The 6,000-nt window shown below is 37.2% G+C and overlaps 1 long non-coding RNA gene across 1 annotated transcript; it reads left to right on the top strand.

The window, feature by feature from the left end:
* The first annotated feature begins 806 nt into the window (after positions 1 to 806).
* On the top strand, positions 807 to 1,625 carry LOC118496329. Its single transcript, XR_004898893.1, has 3 exons — positions 807 to 909; positions 1,001 to 1,210; positions 1,354 to 1,625. It is a non-coding gene; the product is annotated as an uncharacterized LOC118496329 (long non-coding RNA).
* The last annotated feature ends 4,375 nt before the right edge of the window (positions 1,626 to 6,000 follow it).

The following is a 6,000-nucleotide window of genomic DNA, read 5'->3' as shown; positions in this document are numbered from 1 at the left end:
TAAAGCCTGTAAAGCCTGGTGGTACACACCAATCTCCTACGCAGAAGAAGAGCAGCATGCTCGCACCTGGTAAACAGTGGCAGATGTTGGCAGACCTCAGGAAGCAGCTGGTCTTTCCAAGAGAGATTATGTGAAGGCAGCTGCAGGGGGTGGCGGGGAGACGTCCCCAACATGCCAGCAGGCCTGGAGATGTACTGGTCTTGGGGGCGAAACATCCGTGAACGGTGGCCTCCAGCTGATGACCCTGCAGCTGACCTAATGGCACCGGGGTAGGTGCGACAGGCTGAAAAGCCAAAGCAGGAAATACCACCTCATCTGTACAACAAATTGAAGACCAACAACAACCAAGAACAGAAGCTTTAGCAGCAGCAGCAGCAGCAGCAGCTTAACTGTCAATCAACAATGGACGAACAATGGACAGACAATCACTGTTGGACCACACAGGGACACTTTTACCATCGTGCTAGCCAGTCATTCTTCCAAGCAGAGGATGAGATAACACCTGCCTGCCTTTGCTTCACCTTCTCTCTAGTTCTAAAAACTGAAACAATGGACCACCACTGCCTGCTTTCCACCTGACAGCGCTTAAGAGTCTACTATATAAGATTCTAATTTCATATGTGCTTTCTATATTGCTTTAATTGTGTCTTTATTCCTCTATTCACTTTGTAATAACGCAGCAATTTTGCAACACCGTTGTTACAGCTAGCAGTACATTGTAATTTAAATGAACTTTTTGCTGCAGGTCTGCCTCTGCTGTGATCACTCCACTTCACACAGTGGAGACAATCAGGACTATAAAGAAGGCTAAACATGACAATAAGCTGAACCTCATTCATCCTTCCTAAACTACTCTGTGTAAAATGGCACTGGACAGAAATGTTGTGTTGCCCTGCAGCAGTGTTCAAGGTATTAAATTATTGTGTATTATGTAACTTTTGAACATGTTTTTTGCATGGTCTGCAGTTTATTACAACAACTTTCTGTTTTCTCTTGTCAGGACCCGCTTCATTCTCCTACGTCCACAGCTTCGCATCCAATGCTGCGCACAGTTCAGTAGAGCCTACCTACTGTTGACGTTTGGCGAGTGATCAGGTGAACTGATGCGGGGAACCAAACTTACGCTGATCATTCACTGTCAGTCATCACTGTCACAGAGACAGCTCCTCCTCAGTGCAGCATTATATTTCACCCTAACCAAGTTGTAAAGGTAACTGTTATTTGTATTAACTTAGTACAAGATCCCTTTTTGACCAGAGAACTAACAAAAACACTGATGGCATTACTGTTTGCGGTTGCTATTTGCATTAGGAATGCAAGGGATCATTTTTTTTTACTGTTTTTCAATCTAAGGCCTCTGCTCCTGCCATCTGCGGCCAGATACCTGGAAGCAGCAGTTCTACAGTCCCTGGATCATCAAAGGTCACAATGTTACAGCCCTTTACATCTTCACAATTACACTGTGCTCTGTTAAGAGTTTTGGTTTGTGCCAACAATGGACAGATTCAACAATTAGCAACTTACGCTACTGACCCATGGACACTGACTCTAAGACACCAATTTATTTTGGTACATTGATAATTTATATATATTGTATAATTAGAACAGTGTATGCTTATTTTGTATTTCATCACAATTAATATATTTTATTAATTTATTTTACATGTCACCTTTCTTTTTCCTTCATTATCTGTTTTCTTGGAAGACACAACATATATATATATATATATATATATATATATATATATATATATATATATATATATATATATATATATACAGAAGGAAAAGGAAAGGATGACATGGAATATATTTTACAAAAATTATAATTATTAGTGTGGGGTTTGAGCTGGTAGGCATGTTAAAGAATTTTCACATGTGTAAACTCGTCCTTGGGCTAATCTAAACCCTATTGAAAAGCTATGACAGTGTTTAAATTGAAGAATCAAAGCTGAACATTTTGTCTTCAGATTGCCCAAAATAACATGACTTGGTTAAATAAGCCTTGTCAAAAGAACTAGTCAAGAACTACTGTTCCTATGATTGTCTCCTAACCAGAAGACAATCAAGTGACTCTAACCCTATGTTCCTTCAAAGTCAAGGATAACCCTGAATTATTTTAAAGGTTCAGTACACTGAGCTAAATGTCTGGATAACACATTTAAAATGAGTGTGTTGGTATGATTTTCAGTACAGATACTGCAGCTTGAGACATTATTTGGGTTTTTTAGCCTTTACAACCATGTAAAAAGCCTTTATTTGTAGGGTTGAACAACAATGTAAACCATTGAAACATACTGTACTGACCCATCTGGCTGCCTAAACAGTACGACACCAACAGTATTTAAGTTATTTTTATTATTTATCTCCACCTTATATGATTTATACATTGTATCCTTATTTTTCTGTTTCAGTACAATTCATATCTTTTATTTTCATTTATTTTTCAAGTCACCTTTCTGTTTTCCCTCTTTTGTCCCTCCTCTTTTGGCATTTCAGTAAACTGAGCTAAATGTTGTGATAACGTTTAAAATGACAGCGATTGTCAGTACAGGGTGACTGCAGCTTGAACCAAAAATGGGATATTAGCCTCAGTCTAACCACCATGTAAAAAGCCTTTAATGGTAGGGCTTCGGCCAGCTGTACACTGGCTGCGTGGCGTGTCCGTTTATATTTTGGCTCCCTTGTTAAAAGATTAGAGCTTTCACACTGTCTGTGTGACATGCACGACTTAGGCGCGCCGAAAACGCGTGCATGCTAGAAACAGAAAGTGTTTCCAGGCAAAATAGAATACGAAAAGATGTTTATATGTCATTTTGACACAAATACATTTAATAAATTACATTTTGATGTTTGAAAGTCTCTATGTTTTGACATGAATGCAGATATAAATGTAATTTAAAGAAATAATAAATAATTATCGATTTTCAAATATTGTACCTGTCACACAATACAGAGCGAAATATTCTGTAGCCTATTTCGCCATCAATACTGCCGATGTTGTCTTTGCTGTAATCAGGTCGGTATATATTTATGTTTGTCATGAAATATACTACTGCTTGAGTGCAGTAAATCAATGGGAAACATACATGTGTACAGACAAGGCTAGCAGCTGCAGCGCCACGTCAGACACGTTTCTGATGTGTAAAGACAGAAAACGCCACACAGCCGCCACGCAACAGAAGCGGAACGCTCACGCCACGCAGCCAGTGTGTAGCCGGCCTAACAATATTGTAAACCAATGAAACATACATTATGGACCCATTTGATGTTATCACAATTGATATATTTAATTTTCAGTTAGTTTAGTTGATAGGACATAGGCCTACTGATGGGGACAATATACAGTGGTGTGAAAAAGTGTTTGCCCCCTTCCTGATTTGTTATTTTTTTGCATGTTTGTTACACCTAAATGTTTCAGATCGTCAAACAAATTTGTTTATAATACAAATAACACAAGTAAACACAAAATACAGTTATTAAAGGTTTTTTATTATTAAGGAAAAAATCCAAACCTACATGGCCCTGTGTGAAAAAGTGTTTGCCCCCCCGCGCTGTTAAAACATAACTTCCCAGGAGTGGCCGGCCGACCAAATTTACACCAAAAGTGCAGTGACTACTCATCCAAGAGGTCACAAAAGACCTCACAACAACATCCAAACTGCAGGCCTCACTTGCCTCAGTTAAGGTCAGTGTTCATGACTCCACCATAACAAAGAGACCTGCATGCATGTGAGAGTTCAGGGACGAAAACCACTGCTGAGCAAAAAGAACATTAAGCCTCGTCTCATTTTTGCCAGAAAACATCTTGATCATCCCCAAGACTTTTGGGAAAATACTCTGTGGACTGACGAGACAACCACATTTCAGAAAGAGAACATAATAACAACAGTAATGTGATGGTCTGGGCCTGTTTTGCTGCTTCAGGACCTGGAAGACTTGCTGTGATAAATGGAACCATGAATTCTGCTGTCTACCAAATAATCCTGAAGGACAATGTCCGGCAATATGTTCTTGACCTCAAGCTGAAGCGAACTTGGGTTCTGCAGCAGGACAATGATCCAAAGCACATCAACAATCTGAATAGCTGAAGAAAAACAAAACATAGACTTTGGAGTGGCCTAGTCAAAGTCCTGACCTGAATCATATTGTGATGCTGTGGCATGACCTTAAAAGGCAGTTCATGCTCGAAAACCCTCCAATGTGGCTGAATGACAACAATTCTGCAAAGATGAGTGGGCCAAAATTCCTCCACAGCATTGTAAAAGACTCAATGCAAGGTATTGCAAACGCCTGATTGCAGTTGTTGCTGCTAAGGGTGGCCCAAACAGTTATTAGACTTAGGGCGCAATCACTTTTTCACACAGGGCCATGTAGGTTTGGATTTTGTTTTCCCTTAATAATAAGAACCTTCATTTAAAAACTGCATTTTGTGTTTACTTGTGATAACTTTGACTAATATTTAAATTTGTTTGATGATCTGAAACATTTAAGTGTGACAAACATGCAAAAAAATACGAAATCAGGAAGGGGGCATCCTTGGGCCCTGCCTTAAAGAACTAGTAGAAAAACAATTACTGTTTAGGCACTATGGATTTTGGTTTTGCAAGAATTGCTGTATTGTATTTTTCTGTTATTTTTATTTATTTAAAAAACAAAAAAACTATATTCTAAACCATTGCAACATACAGTATTAACCCATTGGGCTCACTGGCTGCCTTTCTGTCAACAGTATGACAACAATTTTATTTTATTTATTTATTTTCATGCCTCAGTTTTTTTTAATCACAATTAATATTGTTTATTTATTTTCATAGCAAACTTTCCTTTCCCTCATGATCTGTTTTCTAACAGATATATGACAGATGTAGAAGTAGTAGAAGACAATTACTGTTTAGGGATATGGATTTTGGTGTTGCAAGTAACCAATTTGTTATTAATACATATTTCACAGTGTTTTTTCTCAGCTACCATCTTTACCATGTTTTCCTGACTCGGGACTACAGGTGAAAATTAGCATTTATGCTATAACCTGGCTCATTTACAGTCTGTACAGAAATGTTAGATTGTTCATTAATGTGCACTGTCCCGGATAAATAAATAAATAAATTACAGACTGTTAGAGGGAATTTGCAAGTTTTTTTCTTTGGTACTTTATTTTTGGAAACAGTAAGTTTCTTTCTGGTTGGCCAATGTGTCCCCATGGTGTTGGATCTTTTTTACATTTCTAATTTTCTTTTAAATTCATTTTAGCTCATTTCAATGATGTTCATTTAATTAAAATATAACTTAGGTCATTCTAAATTCAATTCAATAGTCATCCCTACACACTTAAACATGCATAGACACATTTTTGACATTGCCGGTATGACGGTCCTGCCATGCTACTGTATACATGTGCATACTGAGAATATTAAGAACTCTATATTCTTATTTTGTATGTATTGATATGTATTTACAATATGTATTTTAACAATCATATATGTTTTGCTGTAATGCTGCTTACCCAACTATTGTCTTTTTTTAAACATTGTGATTAATATTTCTGTATGAACATCGTATCACGCTTGTTTTTATTTGTACTGTTGATTTTGGAAGATACTAATGTTGATGATACTAATGTTGATGATACTTATGTTGTTAATTACTACAACATTTTTTACTCAAAGCAGTAATATAATTGAATAAAATTAAAATATATTTGTAACCAGGTCACCTATCTGCACCTTACTTGTTCAAACAGTGAGACCAATGATCTGTTTCACGATATCTTACAAAGATCCACACACCATTTCATTACCTTACCATTTTCCAGATCATGCCAATGTTTTCATGTATATGTCAGGACTGTTGTTAATTGTAAAGCAGAACATAGTGTTTGATGGCCAAACTCCAACATTATTACTCAATATAAAAATTACTATAAACACCTCAGACTAACATTGTTTCAGTAAACTTCAGATCACATATAAACTAACAATCCATATTTAGGCAATTTCG

Source organism: Sander lucioperca, chromosome 11 (genome assembly GCF_008315115.2).
Source record: "Sander lucioperca isolate FBNREF2018 chromosome 11, SLUC_FBN_1.2, whole genome shotgun sequence".
NCBI classification, from domain to species: domain Eukaryota; kingdom Metazoa; phylum Chordata; class Actinopteri; order Perciformes; family Percidae; genus Sander; species Sander lucioperca.
The sequence above is the reverse complement of the archived record's forward strand: the minus strand, read 5'-3'. Positions and strand labels throughout refer to the sequence as shown.